Below are 18,844 nucleotides of genomic sequence, written 5' to 3' on the forward strand. Positions count from 1 at the left end.
CTTCAGCAGCGTTTTTATCGTTTTAATGCCATTGAAGACCACTTTGGAGAGACTACAGAGCCAAGGTAAAATGTTAGCATTTTTAGCTACCTAGCGTCACCTGTTTTGATGTCCGTTTTTGCTTATAACGTCGCAAATTCGTTAATTCAGTAATAATGTGGGTACCCATCGATTCTGTGTCACCTCACGATGTGAATCTATGTCATGGATGTAGAGAAGAGATAAATAATAAGGTTTGGTGAGTGATTTTCGGTGGCAGAAAGGTGTTAGCATTTTCGCTCATGACTAATTCAGAGGCTCAGTGTTAGCATGTGGTTTCTTTTGAAAAAAAAAAAAAAAAAGATACAGTTAGATGAGTTTTATTCCCGTTACAATGGATATAAAACATTCTAGTTTATTAAATGAACATGCCCTCAGACACTGTTTCCTGCAAGATGTTGCGGCAGTGCCCCGGTACCGTGGTCCTCGGGCTTACCGTGTTTAACAGGTTTAAAAAGAATGTCAGGGTAGTTGAAAGAAATACAATTTAAGTCTAAATAGAAAACATTCGAGTCCAACTTATTATAATTGCTTTCAACTAATCTAACTAATACTTTGTGTGAAATGTGTTGACGTTAAAACATTTAATTAACCTCTTCTACACGCACCCCCGATATCGGGGGGAAAAACGCGTCATCTGAGGAAACAGTGTCTGAGGGCATCTTAATATTTAATAAACTGAATGTTTTATATCCATGTAACGGGAAGAAACTCATCTAACTGATCATTTTAATTTTTTTCTCAAAAAAACCCCACAATGCTAACGCTGAGCCTCTGAATTAGCAACGAGTGAAAAATGGTGACCCTAACCCTAAAAACGCTGCTGAAGTTAATCCATAGGTTAATCCAATGTGTATGTGTCCCTTTGAAATGATTTCTGATAATCCATAAGCAATAAACCTGCTTTTTCCGTTTCCAGATGTCAGAGCTAGAGTATAGGTTCGCTCTGATGCAAACTGCATGCGCGAAGCCCCCACCTTTTTTTTGTACCATGTGTGTGAGAGGGGAGATTCCCCCTTCGATTGTATTGGCTTCTAAACGGTCAGAAAGAGATGTCAATCACCCAAAATTGACCAATGGGTTCCAGAGAAACGGTTGTAAAACCCCCATTTCCCACCCAAATCACCTCAGAGGTGGAGTTCTTTTTGCTAAACCTCTCTAAAAAGGTCAAATGTCACTTGTTTTGCATCAATCTTGATACAGGGTACTTATTATATGTTATACTTTGGATTCCTAAAGCTTTTAGTCTACCTTACCATCATCCCAAGGGTAGTTTTTCACTATAAGTAAAAAAGAATTTTTGGACGGACACTATAATTTACAGTTTTTTACTATGTTCAATCTGAATTTTCTTTAAAATAAAAAACATCTATATTGATTCTGACTTTTCTACATCCAACTCACAGGTTTATCATTACTTTGAGAAAAAAGATGATTAATTTAACCCTTTTAGAAGGGAAGATATGGTCATTTGTTCTGGGAATGTCATTTTCGAGCCTGAGACCTGAACAACAGGCTCAGTGCTTAACAGGTTAAAGTAAACGGTTCAGTTTTTCAGTGAATGGGGCGAAGCCTGCGAGCTAGTTCAGGCAGTCAACTCGAGCACCAATGATACATTAGCACGTTGACGCACCTCGTCCCTCTTACAACCAACCAACGCATTCTCCTAAACATGCCGCTCTATTTAAGCTGCCAGATCTGCCTGCCTTTGCCTCAATATTGCTGCTGCTGCGTTCGTGCCCTGCTATTGCGTTCACATTGCTACTGCTGCTGTGTTTCATGTTGCTGCTGCTTGCCTGCTTTATTCACATCGCTACTCTACACAGTCCTCCATTATATTTTCAGGTTACCGGCTGCTGCTGGTGATGGGCAAATTAAGCTTTGAATGAAGCATCGAACGACTTGGACAATTGTTTCGAAAATAGGTTACTTTCTCGAAGCTTCAGTTACAGCGACCTCTTCTGGCGAAGTGCAATGGCTGCAGTGGGTTTAAACCAGTGGCGGCTGGCCCATAGGGGCGCTAGGGGCGCCGCCCCCGCTCTTCCCACATGTTTGATTGTCATTCAAAATATATATATATATATATATATATATATATATATATATTTTTTTTTTAATGAACAAGGTAAATATTATATAGTTGGTATCAGTAAAATGTATAATCTACAATAAAATCTCGTTTAAAATTGTGTTACGATGTCTAAAGTTACTGATAAGTCACATGTTCCTGCCTAGGCCGCAGCGTGTATCATTACCCTCTCTACGTTCTGGGCGCTAGAAAGGAGCCCTCAGCCAGTGCAGCAGCAGCCAACACATTGCTGACTGGTTGCTTCTTCTGTAAAACTATGCCGCAGAAACATAATTTCAGCCAATCAGCGTCGTCAGATCTGATGGTCATAGGGCGGCAATTTCAGAGCCAATGCAGTCTGTGAGTTGTTTGGACTCGTATCCAAGGTGACGCTACATTAGTTGATGAGGATGGCTGCGTCTGCAGGTGGAGACTCGGGTGCTAGTGGATCGCCGGAGCTGTAGATTAACATTTACATGCTTATTGTAGTTGTAAGTTGCAATGCCTGTAGCACCATGGAGCATATGTGTGGGCTGGACCTGTATTTTACAGGAAAGGACTGAGCAGAGGGTCGAGTTGTCGATTCTTGTTCAGTTTTCTGTGACTATCTTCCTCACCCTCTCAGACTTTGAGTTGTGTGCGCTGCTAAAGAGACGCGCTACCATGGAAACCAAACAATGGTGTAGCTGTATTAAAGTCCGAGTGGAAACAGTCGTGAGTAAAATCAGATTTTGTCAGAAATCGGGAGAAATGCGGGAGAAATATGACCCTGGGAGGAAACCGGGAGAGGGCGAGGGCAATGAAATCGGGAGTCGAGGGTTGGCAAGTATGACACACACACACATAATGTTCGTATTTAGTCTCCTGATTTTAAATGGGAATTAAATCATTTGAGTGTTCCCAAAGCACCAGTTGTTCTGCAGTTTGTGTGGGCCTACTGTACTGTTGCACAGTTTATACTGTAGAAACTATGTCCAGGACAAGGTATTTGGAAGTTTTGGAAGATTCATAGCTAACCACACTGAGATTATGGATTATCTCATATTTTTAAGCCTCAATTTGTCCTTCCCCCCACCCTCTAACATCACCAGAAGTCATAATTTAAGGGGTCATTTTTCAAAAATGTCTTTCGGGGGAGCACCCCCCCGGACCCCCTAGTATGGTTTGGTCACCATCTCCATTGCCACTGGTTTAACGTATCTTTGCCTTTGAAAAATATTCGATGCACACACACACTAAGACTGAATATCATGTTCTATTTGCAATTAAAGATTGATAATTGTGTGTATTGGGTTATTGAGAAGAGAGTGCTGGAAAAGGTGGCATTGGTTGGGTGTGCTTGTGTAATTATGGCAGGGGATGATTATGTGGGATGGGGAACACTCAAATATCTTTATTGAGGTAGCCTACATTATTCTTTTTATTTTGTATTTTTGTAAAGGCATTTTCTTGGGCCAGAGAGGTCCTTTTATCAGTTATAGTATTAAAGTTGAAAAGCGGGCAATGATTAAAAGTTCATCCATTCCAGGATTTGAACCAGTTGCAAGGAGGACGTCGCCCCATGCAGGCCGCCGGCTCTATCCACTGGGCTATCTATTCTTTAAACTGTTGAACTTTTTTTTAAGTACTCATAATTGTCTTTTTGTTCACAACTTCTCCACATTTTGAAGTGTTTCCCGAGCCAGAACAACCTATCTTTCTTCCTGGCTTGCTCTATAATGATCCAATACAAATGCAATACCAACAACAACAACTCAAAAGCAACAACGCAAACTACAACAACAACCCACACATTGCGCATTGTTTAGAGCGGTTATAAAGTGTTGAAGCGCTCAAATTTGAAACTGTTTCAACCTGTCATCTGTCAGAATCGAGACGAGACATTGTATTGAATCACCTGATTGGACAGCGAACCAGTGAGTTGATTCATTCAGGAAATGAAGCAGTTGCTGCTTCGGACGTCATATGTCACGTGATTTGAAGCAAGCTTCAAAGCACTGCTTCTATGGAATAGGAAAACCAGGGTTTGAAGCATGTATCCAAGCTTCAGTGTCAAACTGCCATCACTAGCTGCTGCTGTTCTTTGCATATGTGTCTCGCTATCTCCGAATCCGGAAGCGAATCATCATCCACGGGGGGAAGAAGCCTGCCTCATATCCGAAACATAGGCTAGCTGAGAGCATGGCTCAGACGCCGCTGGAACGAGCCGCAGCACCCGCACCACATGTTTCACTCGGAACCAGTGTTTCCGACAGACCAGGGCTGAGAGGGCGTCCACCCCGAGAGCGGGAGTGGGGGGGAGATATATACTATCGCTTTATAATAAATACTATTGCTTTACATATATATGCACACACACACACCATTTTACTGTCTGTTTACACACACAATAGACAATAGTAACGTAACGTTTGTTACATGATACATAATTTAGGCTGCCTACCTTGAATCAAATCACCGCTGCCGACACACCCCACCTTGCATGGTCCTTGGAAAATGTTGGCGGTGTTGTTTTTCCGCTCGAAACTTTTCCAGGGCTCTGTTAGAAGTCAAAACTGTTGAATGGGTGGTGTAAGAAATTAAAATAAATGTTGATATGGCGTAATTTAAATTAAATTAAATACAGGGTTTAATTTAAAGCAGTTTTATTCTGAAAAAAACTGAAGTTTACACTAACTATTAATTTAACACTTTTATTCTGAAAATTCTTCATTTCCGGTTAGCATTAGCATGTGGCTAACGTTTTGAAACCGTGAAATGACATGTGATGTTGTACACTAAACACACTGGGATTAACACTCATTTATTGACGCTGAAATAACGTTTATCAGGGAATGTTTAAATAACCACAGACATCAGAATGATGTAATTTAGCAACAGAAAAAGGCAGGAATTGCTTTGGACCCGCCCCCCGTCGACGCCGGCCAATAGGAGAAGACCACAGATGACAACAGGAAGAGCAAGCCAAGAATCAACCTCTTTTTCCTGACCGAACGCACACGCGACAAGCAACAGCTGATGGGGAGAGCGCCTCCACTCGCACATTTCATTTGTACATCACCGCACCTTTTGTGTAATTAAATGCTGTTAACTTTTATAAGCTTCCCTTGACTCTTTTCAGTCTGTCCTGCTCTCAGGGTTCAAGAATTACTAACATTGGTCCTTCAATAAAGATTCTCATCAGGACGTTGAGATTTTCTGCTTTTATTCTTGCCCTGCCCTTGGTCTTTATGCGATTTTGAACACTGAATCCACGTTCGCACGGCACCGTGCTCATTGGAATGACCGAGATTGCAGCCAGGAGCTTTGTGGTTTCAGGGAGGAAGCCAGCATGTTGTGTAGCCATGATCTTCACCAACTCCTGGAAGGAATATTTGCTGTAGTTTGCATGGACCAGCTCCTTAAAAAGTGGCCACTCTGTGCTGCAGGTGTCCGTGTCAACGATAGGTTCCCGTCCCGCTGGGCACAAGTGATCCAGGATGGTCCGCAGCTCATCGCGTCTAATCGTGCACGTTCAGTGTTGTCCTGTGGCAGGCACCGTGGGTCAAAGATGCGAAAAGCTGAAAAGAGGCCGATGTCGAGGAAATTATCTTCAATATTCTGGATGAGGGTGTCGAGGAAGCGCTGCCTTACAACATCCATGGCCTGCCACATCGCCCTGGTGGCCTTTATCTTTTCTCCCTTGAAATACGTCTCGCCGTTGTTCTCCGCAATGTTGGCCAGGAATTCTTGGAATTTTGGGCCGCCTTCTTCTCCAATCTGCATGGCTCGCAGCGAATTGATCGTTGAGGTTACAGCAGGCTGAACATTTGCGAAGGAAAGGGACTTTAGCTGGAATGCCTTGCTCAGGCACGCTATGGTCCCCAATATGTCGCACAGCAAACTGTTGATGGCGATAAGTTCGTAGGTCAGCATTGCCTTTGCTAGTGTTTCGGCCATCGTGTCATGCATTAATTCAGCGTCCTGCTGAAACACCTCCGCTACAGCGCGCATTGTTCTGTGTAAAGCAACATTGGCCTCGCCAAAGCTCAGCCAGCGGACGGCATGGATTGACTTGAGCTTCACGTCATCAGTGTCCAGGATGACATGCATTTCTTTAAGCCGTGCTTGCCGAGAGCTGCTGTTGGAGAAGTATCCATAGATGCTGCCCACCGTCCTCTGGTAGCGCTGGAGGGATGGTATCGCCGCAGCAGCCTGCTGGGCACACAAGTTTAGCTTATGTGCAGCGCAGTGTGTGCCACCGATGGCTGGGTTTTTACCTTTGTAAAAGCGCCACGACCCCATTTTCTTTTCCAGTCATAACCGCTGCCCCATCTGTACAGACGCCAGTTACGTCGTTCAGGTTGATGTTGTAATTTTGTAAAAGTGACATTGTCGGATGGCGTAGCCTTTGGATGGGGTGGGAGGCTAATGACGACAACTCCGGCTCCGGGGCGCCTGCACGGGCCAGGGATGCTGGCGGATGATCGGATGGCGGCAACTCAGGCTCGGGCTGAGAGGCAACGGCAATGCTCGCCGGCAGTACACTTTTTACCAGCCTCCTTTGCCCCTCCAACAGAGGGATGTCATTTTCCTTTTTGTCATTTAAACAATATAAAATTGTCGATCTTCCAAAATCCGTCACGAGATGTCGCTCATTGTACCAATACGGTTTATATAATAGATAACATATTATTATAGTAAAAGGGCTCGCTTTTATGAGAACATAAATTCGTAACTTACCTCGTTTAAAGCATTTTTGTTGTAATACTCTGGATTTAGTTGACACTACTAGCCGAGTTTCTTTTGTCCAATACTTCGAGGGCAGGTACATTGAATTAGAAGAAGAAGAAGAAGAAGAAGAAGAAGAAGAAGAGAAGAAGAAGAAGAAGAAGAAGAGAAGAAGAAGAAAAGAAGAAGAAAAGAAGAGAAGAAGAAGAAGAGAAGAAGGCCGTGTCTCAATTCAGGGTTTCATCCTTCGAAGGGTGCATTCGTAGACCGCATACGTCACTTCCGCCGAAAGAAGGCTGTCCCAATTTAAAAAAAAGACGAGACTCCTCCGAATGCGGCCCACGAATGCAGCCTACTTTTCCCCAATTTGAAGGATACATCTGATGTACACTCCGCGGCCTACCATATCCCAGGGTGCAATGCGCGCAGGGAAGAGTGAGTTTTTTTCAAATGAAATGGCTTCCGGTCTCCCCAGCAGAGTGGATTTAAAAGCAGCAGAAAGCGGAGGAATCACTAATAAATGTGAGTATTGGGTTTTAACTTACTTTAAATTAACTAATGTCACACACGTCAAACCCAAGGGGCATTAAAACGTACATTTTTGTTAAATAATACGGATAAATATGTGACGCTAACTAGCTAGCTGGACGTACTGCACTGTTTACACTTATTTTTTATTCAATTCAGAAGTTTACTAAAGTCATACAGAGATCTTGGCTCTGTTATAGATAAGTTATAATTTATATTACATAAATAGACCAAAGTGAAAACATTTAGACCGGTATAGCCTACAGTACGGTGGGATTTATAAAAGGCTACCCTGACGTGTAGCTGCTGTTAGCTTTATTTATTTATTTCTCTGACATGTTGCAATGTTTTACTGTTTATTAAACTTTGGGACAACATTACAACCTTTGTGTTCAGCTCATGCTGCTTTGAGGTAGGACTAAAAGAAAAGCCTATTTTAAATATTTCCACCAGATTTGATCATCTTTTATAAGGTTAAAGTTTATTTAATGTATCCTAATCCCATAATAATAAGACAATCAAAAATAGACAGCAGCCTTTTGCTTGATGTTAGTTTGTGCCGTGCTGTCAAAGGGACGCACGTGTGACTGTCATTTCATCTCTTTAGTTTTTTAAAAACCAGAACAGTACATAATTTTAAATGATCCTTTAGGGATTGTTTGTCTGAAATGCTTAGAGTTCAATTTTGCAATAATACTTCTGCAACCCTATGTTTAATATGATTAATTCACTTTTTTCTTTTTCTCTTGTTTTTCTCTGTAATTAGTACAATTCTGGAGAAATGGATCTGCTGGAGAAGGACCCCTAATCTGAAAAGTGCCCAGCGGATCATCAGGACAGAGCTGCCATCCACCTGGACACCCCGTGGTGCTGAAGAAAGCAAAACGGCGATCAGGAACATCCTCCACCCAGACCTCTGCTTACTGCCGTCCTACAGACTTGTGTCTTAGTTTCAGAATTAGATTTTGTATGTGTCCTTTCTTTTAATAGATATGTAACGATTATAGCTTGAGTCTGTCTGATTCCCCAAACAGCTGCTTCTATTTACTTGCTGCACATATAATACAAATAAACAACTCCATAAACACACTTTTGCTGATATTTGTTTTACTGCTGATGATGTTAAATAACATGATTGGTTTCCTCTGTCTCAATGATGAAAGTTATAATAATAGAAGACATGAAGCTGCAGAGAGAGGATGGATATATTCTTACCTCTACTTTGTGATAAGATGAAAATACAATATTAAATTGTAATTGTTAAACACATTGTTTATTTCATTTACTGAGGTTTTAACCATTATTTCCAACATGTGTACATAAGCAGTGGAATAATAGGATATCTCTAGGTCATTAAACTGTCTTCAGTTTAATTTTATTAAAGGGCCCATGTCATGGCCGTTTCCACTGATCATAATTACATTGTTGAGGTATACTAAAATAGATTTATACTGTGCAATTTTCCAAACTCACATTGGTTTCGCATACAGCATAGTGATGTGTCGGTCGCGAACGAGCCGGCTCAAAGAGCCGGCTCTTTTAAGTGAACGACGGGAGCCGGCTCGCGCCTGCGAACGAGCCGTTTTTTTGTTTTTGTTATTTTTTGTTAAGTAATACAAGACAGAATGATATGATGATCTCCGCGCTACAGCTGCTCCGTGCATGCATGCAGTGACATGTAATATCCAAGGATTAGAGACTGTTGGATGCTGCTGTTTTGAGCATTGCAATACATTATTTTTATTATGTTTTTTTATGATTAGAGACGGTTGGATGCTGCTGTACTGAGCATTGCAATATATTTATTTTCACTATGTTATTTATTTATGATTATCCTTGGGCTCAGCAAAGATTTGATGTCAGCTGTTGCTGTCTTTTTTTCTATAGTTAATACTGAAATAGAGCCCTGCTGTTTTGTCAGGGCCTTTTCTTTAAATATAATTTTAAAATGTCGATACAGTAGCCCCTTTTTTTAAATGTCTATGCTTAAGTTTTTATAGGTGTTGCTATCTGCTTTGTGTAGCGTGGTTCTACAAGCAAGTCTGTGCATTCATTGGGTGGTATCAGAGAGATACAAGGGTCTGTAAATGCAATGAAAACAATTGGCCACAGCAAATAATTGATATTAAACATGACATTTTTACTTTTGAATACTTCAGTACAAAGGATGTATTGAATAATTTAAGTGATATGTGTACACATATAAATCATTAGTCAAAACAGGGCTACATTTGATTGAATTATAAAAGGTATAATATGTGGTAAACTGAAGAGCCGTTTGGGAGCCGAAAGAGCCGGCTCTTCTTGGTGAGCCGAGCCAAATGATCCGGCTCACCAAGAAGAGCCGGAATTCCCATCACTAATACAGCATCTCTGTAAAGTATGTGTATTCAGCAGTATTCACTCTCTCCACTAAACGGCTCGTTGGAGCTCTTGCCCCCCCCTCCCTGTGAGCCTAGTGTGCTCCGATTGGTCAGCTCGGCCACTCTGTTCTGATTAGTCAACCACCAGAGAGGCTCCGCCCATGTCTAACAGTGCTTTTTTCGGCTCGCTCTCAGAACATCAGTCTTATAATGGCGTCGGTACAGCCGTATATTTTATACGCTAACTAACCGAACTGTACCTACAACTATTGTTATAGAAGAGTAAGTTATTTTTACCTGTAATAAACTACTACTGTTTGATGAGAAATAAAATCATGGTTTGCTATATATGAATGATATGTTATAGGAGCAAATAATTCAGGGAAGAAAGGATAGGCCTACTAAGTATTTCCATCAAACTTTATTTTTAGAAATGTACAAAATGAACAGGCGTAAATATACATATATACACTGTATATCATCCATTCCTCCCCTTATAGGCGTTTTCGGCATCTTGCCTATCGCAGCTTTGTAAGCGGCTGCCGGGGCTTTTTAGGACGAGGCATCAGAGTGGGTCATCCCGTGTGTGTGTTGTCCGCCAGATACGCCAGGAGTTTCCTGATCTGGCTGGACGAAATCAAATGCAAATCACAAAATATTAGAGAAACGTAGTTGTTTTAGATTCGTTAGTAGTAGTTGTGGTAGGAGTGTGTATCTATCTAATCTATCTATCTAATCAACACAGCTAACCTACGTTTGCTAGTTGTTCAGTGTAATATGCTATAGGCTACTATACTATACTATACTATGAACAACAGATAGTGGTTCATATTAGGCTATCAAGAACATGTTTACAATTGCAATCTTATACGGGTAGTCTGCTACATTCATTGTAGCTGGCATAACAACAATGTTTTCCCGAGCAAACTCATGTCTAGCTCCGTTGTTTAGCTCAGTAGCATACACGCTAGGAACGCCAGCTATAATGTAATTACGTTTCGCGACTGACCGTATGGTAAATCACCCGGAGTATACTGTCTATGAGTATTTCGTGTGTGAATGCAGACATTCTCCTGCTATGAGATACATGTATGTAAGGCCATCTGCTGATATTAGAGTTGATATGGAAATGCTAGCAACTTAGTTAGCACAGTTAGCACTGGCTTAGCAGTCCGAAACATGTTTACACATTTAAACAGTCGTGGTAGATACCTTGTTTGATAAATACACAAATAACAATGCAAACTTACAGGTTGTGTATAAGAATGGTAGAAATGAATCTAATCTAAATTTTGAAGCATTCCTTGCCATCCCCTCCCTCTAAATATATCAATAAACATTAGGAAGTGATGCTCCTGACTACCTTACCTGTTTAAGAAGATAATATTTGTTTTAAATCATTCAAAGCAATACACAACAGCAACAGGCTCTTTAACCAAGGCAACGTTAGCCTAACATGTATTATGTTAACATGTAAACTAGCTGTTCACACTATTCCTAATATTATCCATAGATATTAGCAGATTCTATTTTATTTTTAAAACATATTGATGTAAATACATACACATATCGGTATGTTGTATAAATATTGCAAATCAAAACCTTTATTCACTATATTGAAGTATTCGATGTTCTCGCGCCCAGGAGAGGAGCTTAGAATGAAGAGACTAATGGAGTCTCCGAAAAGGTTCAAATTGGTTGAGTTTAATTAAGTAACGTGGTTAAAGAACAAGCATGGGTAAGGAGAGACAAAGCCGGTGTTGTCTTCAGGGTGGGTTGCAGCGAAGAAAAGAGAGCGAGCTGTCCTCTTTCTTCCCTTTTTATTCTCTCCTCGTTCTCCCCCGCTGTGCAGATAGTGGGACCGCCCTTCTCATCTGTGGGTTCGATATCGCGAGAGAACAGATGATTTCGACATTGGTATTCTCTGCCTACTTCCTTAAGCATTTTCTCCTCCTTATCTCTGTCATGACTTTCTATTTAATACCTTATAAACAGCTGTAATCGTTAGTTTAGAAGTCCTAAAAACGCCTCTATGGCACAGTTCTCATTTACGGTAGCTCCCTCTGACGTCATAGCTACTCACGTAATGTGTAAACACTCCATGATCAACTGTACCTTCATTTAATATTCAGCAGTAATAATATCTTAACGTCTATCGATGTAGTGTTAAAGTCCGTACGTTTTGGTGTGTAACACTCCAAGTAATTTTCACTTTACATTCAGAAAACGTAACATTAGTCACATGCTAACCGGATAAAGGATTTTCAGAATAAACGCTTGGTATTGATTTCCTGAGAACTTCCGGGTTTTTCCACAATAAAACAGCTTTAAACTGACGATATGTTTTAGACTGAATTATGCTGTTTAACATTGATTTTAATTTCTAACAACTACTTATTACCAAAAATCGTAGTTCTATCTCCGGTAATCATGCATTCAAATGTCCCGCTACGAACTTCCGGGGAACTATTGACTCTCCCTGAACCACATGACGATCAAGCATTTTGGACTTCCGCTGTCGTAACTCTTCTATCTATATGGCGCTGCGTATACCGTTACACCCCTAACACTCACACATGCTCAACGGCAGCAGGGGGCACTATTGAGTCCATTTGGACGGCGGGAGCTGGGAGGTTGAGCAGAGCATGGAACTAGAGATGGCAAATCCGGATCCTTTTACGGACTCGGAGTCTTCTGAGTCAGTCATTGAAAAGACCCGGATCATACGAGTCCTTTGAGTCATATGAGTCAGCATCACCAAGAGAGTAGAAATTCTACCGGTGAAACCGAAAAGTTGTTGCATTTCACGAGCATATTAAACGTTACATTAACCTCCGCTACACAGTGTATATTGCTTTAATAAAAAATGTTGATCACAAAAAAAAAGGGTTATTTTGCGATTTGGCGAATCTGAGTCTGCTGTTGACTTGTGCATGACGACGAGTCTGCTGGATCTCTGGATCTGCTGCTATACGGTTACGGCTCTGAGTCCGCACGAGTCTGCTATGTTTTGCACAGTGAGTCAGGTTTTGCGAATCTCTGAGTCTGCTGTTGACTCGTGCACAATAGCCGCGCGAAGTAGGGGTGCTGGAGGCGGGGCTGCGAATGGTGTACATTTGAAAAACTTCATGTTACTGTTTTTGAAATCTCTCCCCACTTTTGTCCGCACCCCCTAAGTAAAATAACTTCCCAGTTCCCGCGGCTATGCTCGTGCATGACTAGTCTGGATCTCTGGATCTGCTATACGGTTACGGCTCTGAGTCCCCACGAGTCTGCAGGAAGTGAAGGAAGTTCCCTTGATTCAGTGAGTCAGGATTTGCGAATCTGAGTCTGCTGTTGACTCGTGCATGATGAGTCTGCCTGGATCTCTGGATCTGCTACGGCTCTGAGTCCGCACGAGTCTGCAGGAAGTTTCACTGATCCGCGTCCACTCCCCTGAGCCAAACGATAACTTCTGGCAGCTATCCTACTTGCTAAAGGCTAGGCAGATGGACTGGGGTACGTTGTAATGTGATTTTACATGTTATAAGGAGGGTAGCGAGTGACGCAATTTATAGTTTTAATTTGTACGTCACCAGGTGTAGGACTCAAAGGACTCGGGTTAATCGAGAGGGGAGACTCGCCACGACCAGCTCATTACTAGGATCCAGGTTAATGATCCGGATTAATCAGGACTCACCCATCTCTACATGGAACAGCCCCTGCCAGTCTGATGACAGCGGTGTTTCTAGCGATCCGATACCAGACTAATAATATGTTAAATATCTCTCATTGTCTGGCCTTAGAGAAATTAACCTATGCTTTAAAGGGAAAGTCTGATATCTTTAATAAAATATGGGGAAAATTCTTACAGTTTTAGAAAGGAACTAGATATGACTTTCGCGATTTATATGCTAGATATGATTGGATGTGATGTAGCTTCTTGTCTAGCAGCTTTTTAACCTAATGTTGAAACCTTTTGTAAATGTTCATTTACATAATTTTTTATAATGTATGTTGTTTTGAGTTTTCTCTTTTGAATTATGCTGACAGCATCTGTATATTTTTGTATTTTATTTATTTAAGTATTACTTTTTTTCTTGTTTATTGTGTTGTATTTATTTGTATTTCTTCTCTTGGGGATTATGTATTTGTGTAATGTCTTTAGCTGAAAGAAAAAATTCCAACAGAAGAGTTTGTTGTTGTTTCTGGTGAAAAATGTTAAACTCCACAAGTTACTGTTTTATGAGTAGGATGATATCAAGGATACTGCAGGAGCTATCTTACACCAATTATATATAAACTTGTAAAACCTATGCTGAATTTGTCTCTGAAACATGATTTATTAGAAAAATGTTATGTGTTTGTTTGATAGATACGTTTTTTATTTGCAAAACTAAATGCATTAGTTTGTAGATGGTGTTTTGTATTTGCTAACCACACTGTGTTTGTTAGTGAATCATAAGGCATTTGTAAAACTTGTTTAGTTTGTTTGTGGAGTTATGGCAGGAAATTAGCTCCATACCCCTGACGGTCACCCGATTCGTACTTGTAATTTTTTCTATCTATAGCCAATCAGATGTTTCCTCCATTCTAAGCCAATCACATGAGCGTGCCCCCACGAGGGTATGATTTCTTGCGTTCATGACGTAGCACTTCATATACGCATTTTAATAATATAAAATATTGTATTTGCATACATTTCCTGTTCGGAAAGTGGCGCTGTACTGAGAGTGGCGATTTTATTTTGTAATTATATAATACTTGTAATAATGGTGCGTTCACACCGGACGCGATGCGAATAATCGCTCGAGTTTCACGCCGGCTGCCAGCTGTGTTTACTCGCCTCATTCATCTGAGTCAGCTTCTCGAACCGTATCTGCAACACTTATAGTCACATACTGTTCAAGGTTCAAGGTTCAAGGTTCTTTATTGTCAAACTAACATAGCTACAGAGTAATTATGTCATTGAAAATCTTATGTCACAGGCTTCTCCAACAATGCAACATAATAATAATACAGATAGTAAAAGTAATACAAAATGAAAAATAGTTCTAAAATAAAGTGAGTATGTGGAATAATATATATTAGATAGTAGATATATATTACTAAGTAGCAGATTAATGTTTTGAAATTGTTTCAGCAGTTCAATTGTTTAACAGTCTCACTACCCGCGGGAAGAAACTGTCTCCGAATCTTTTTGTTTTTGCCAGGATGCTGCGGTAACGTCTGCCAGACGGCAACAGAAAGAACAGTTTGTGGCTGGGGTGATGGGGGTCTTTGATAATCCGTAGGGATTTCTTCCTGAGCCGCTGGGAGTAAAGGTCCTCCATGGATGGCAGCTCCGTCCTGGTGATGTGCTGTGCAGTTTTCACCACCCTCTGTAAAGCCTTACGATTGAGGTCGGTGCAGTCGGTGTATGCCGAAATGTTATTTTAAACAACACATTAAGTTGACGAAACACTTGAGTCAAATGTAATTAAAGTCAGATCCACTCATGTCTTAGTAATGTACGCATTCAAACACTCGGTCGTTTTTTTTGTAACAGCTGTTCTGTATTCACCTTGCAGGTGCAGCTATGTTGCTTTATCCTGGATTAAGTGTTTATGTCATGGATGTTTAAAGTTTAACTTCTTCATATTTGTCTATTATAGTTTACTTTTCATTCATGAAGTATGACGCTCGCTGTCAGTACGCTTGTCCCTGTTTGTGATTGGTCAAATGTTGCTCACCCCGTCCCTTTCACGTGAACGCGCTCTCGGCCGGACAGAGAAACCCTGGGTTGATTTACCGAGTTGATAACCAGCGTCGTAGGCATACTTGCCAACCCTCCCGATTTTCGTGGGAGACTCCCAATTTCATTGCCCTCTCCCAGTTTCCTTCCGGGGTCATATTTCTCCCGCATTTCTCCCGATTTATGACAAAATCAGATTTACTCACAACTGTTTCCACTCTGACTTTAATACAGGTACACCATTGTTTGGTTTCCATGGTAGCGCGTTTCCATGGTAGCGCGTCTCTTTAGTAGCGCGCGCAACTGAAAGTCTGAGAGGGTGTTCAGCATGGTGAGGAAGATAGTCACAGAAAACAGAACAAGAATGGACAACTCTACCCTCTGCTCACTCCTTTCCTGTAAAATACAGGTCCAGCCCACACATATGCTCCATCAAGGATGGTGCTACAGGCATTGCACTTACAACTACAATAAGCATGTGTAGATGTTCTTTTCATCTTTAAAAGTCTGTTTCTCCGCCAACAGTTCTAACAGCTTGAAATGCTCCCAATTCCTGAGGTCTCAAGGTTGGCAAGTATGGTCGTAGGACCGCTTAGCGCAGGGGTGGGCAAACCTTTAGGCTCGGGGGCCACTATGAGTTTTAAAATTTGACAGACGGGCCGGTAGCAGATGGATGGAGAGTGTTTGTGTGAACAAATACAAATTACAAGTAAAAGCCATTATCTGAAAAAGTAAAGAAAACTTACATTTCATTTCAGTGGGACCAGTGTTGTTGGTCACCCTTTTTTGCCAGTGCATCAAAGTTTGGTGTCAGTTTGGTTGTGGCAATTCTCAGGACAGATCTGAGGTGTTCATCAGTTAACTGGGATCTGTGGCGTGATTTATTGATGTTCATCATACTGAACGTCTGCTCACACACGTAGGTAGAGCCAAACAAAACCAGCATCCTCTGTGCCATCCTCCTAATGTTTGGAAACTTGGCTTTGCTTAGTGAAGCAAAAAACTCATCCAGTTTAAGGGAGTTGAATTTCTCCTTTATGACGGAGTCACATTGAAGATCAATCAGTTCCAATTGGAACTCCTGCGGCGCTGTTTCACAGTCTTGTGACAGGGGACATGACACCAGCTAAAGTGACTTGATTTTTTCAAAATCAGAAAAGCGACGGCAGAATTCTCCGTGCAGGTCGTCCAGCGATTTGCTGTATTTCTTCATATGTCGAGGGGCCTCTTTCAGTGTCGCTAGTGTGGGGAAATGAGCGAATGATTTGTTTGACATTTGTCTTGAGAATAAAGTCAACTTGGCTTTGAAGGCTCTCACATTTGTGTACATTTCGTGCACAAATTGATCTTTCCCTTGTAGCTTCGTGTTCAGCTCATTCATGTGTGTCAATATGTCCACAGCAAAAGCAAAATCACAAAGCCAATCTGCGTCGCTCAGCTTTCCCGATTAACTCCAAAAATGAGCTAATCTCCCCTTTGAGCTCCCACACTCGTCGACATACTTTCCCCAAACTTAACCAGTGGACATGAGAGTAATAAAGTAAGTCCTGGTGATCAGCATCCGTTTCCTCAAGGAACTTAATAAATTGACAATGCTGAAGTCCCCTCGCTCGTTAAACAGTTAACGAGTTTTACGACTGGCTTCACTACATGATCAAGCTGCAATACAGATTTACACAGGGCTTCCTGATGGATTATGCAATGCAGGAAAATTACATCCAGCTCAGGGTTTTCCTCTTTCACCTTATCCTGGATTCTTTTCAGCAGCCCGACTTTTTTTCCTGTCAAGTTTGGCGATCCATCTGTGGTGACATTGGCAAGTTTACACCAAGGTAGCTTCAGCCTCTCGATGACACCAGACACACTGCCATACAAGTCCTCTCCTCGTGTTGTCCCCTTTAGAGATTCCATGGTCAAAAACACCTCCGTTATCTCAAAATTGTCATTAATCCCTCTGATAAAAATTAAGAGCTGAGCAGTGTCTTTTACGTCTGTACTTTCGTCCAGTGCTAACGAATATAACTTAAATGACTCAGCTGTTTTGTTTAACTCGCTGGCCAAATCTTCGTCAATTAGTTCTACACGGCGAGTCACTGTCCTGCGTGATAAACTCATTTTTTCAAATTTGTTTTTGCTCTCTGGACACAAGAGACCGGCTGTCTCTACCATGCATTATTTCAAAAAACTCCCCTTCGGAGAATGGTTTGCTGGCCTTTGCTAATTTGAATGCTAGCAAATAACTTGCCTTGGCGCTTGACTCTTGAATAGAAGTTTGTTGGAGAAAAATGTTTTGCTGAGTCTTTAACCTCTTAAGGACGACGGTCCCCCCAGTGGACCCCCCCCCCACCGTTTTTTTTCGAGACTATGTCTCAGGGCTTTTTAACATTTATGAAACTATTAATGTGTAGCACCAGATTAACGGGAAGAATCTCAGCTAACTGAAGATATGAACCATTTTTACCAAAACAAAACACAAGGGTAATACCAAGCCTCTGAATTAGCACTAAGCGAAAAAATGCTAACGCACTTTAGCACAGAACTCAAGATAAAGATACCCTTATTACTTATCGTAGCTGCACATACAATATATCCGATTAAAGCTGAGACTCCACAGATTATATAGGTATAGTATCATCACATCGCGACAGGGGAAGCAAACACAGACATCACAACAAGTACCTTTACGGAGCTTTTACGGGAGATTGTCTCACCGTAGCTGTCAATCTGATCAAAAGACGTGTTCAATGGCATTAAAACGAGAAAAAACACGGCTGAATCGGTTGATCCATAGGTTAATAATGTATCTGTAGCTTTGAAAAGATTCTTTATAATCCATAATTCCATTTGTATGTAAAAATCGGAGAGAAAAAGTTAGCTGCTAATGGTAGCCAACAGAGTGTATGCAGCTTCCGGTTTTGGCCACTGTTGGGGTAGAATACCTCTGCTACGCGCCGTTCGTTGGATGAGGCTGGATCTCTATTAAATTAAGAAAGGAATTGAAAACACCGGAATCAAAGTTATAACAAATTATCTGAGTTTACTTCTAGTAGGAAACCAAACACATATACAAGTTATACAGAGTACTCGAGTACTCCGGACTTTTAGATTTGTGATGCGATGCGGATAAAAGCGTCGGGACCAGACAAACTCATCAAACGAGAAGAAAGTGACTTCAAGTTTGTGATGCGATGCGGACACAGATATCGGAACCAACAAACTCACCAAACCCAAAAGCAATTTTACACACACAAACATCAGTATTTCTATCTGTCTTTGGGGCGGAGATGGGTCATCTCTTCCTTCCCACTTTACTCCCAAGCGAATCAGAGAGCCCCTGGGGAGGAGCTGTTTAAACTGACCACCTCCCCCAAGTGCCCTGATTGGCTGGATTCGCTTCTGGCCGAGGTCAATCAGAGTTTCGAA

Source organism: Trematomus bernacchii, unplaced genomic scaffold (genome assembly GCF_902827165.1).
Source record: "Trematomus bernacchii unplaced genomic scaffold, fTreBer1.1, whole genome shotgun sequence".
Lineage (NCBI taxonomy): Eukaryota > Metazoa > Chordata > Actinopteri > Perciformes > Nototheniidae > Trematomus > Trematomus bernacchii.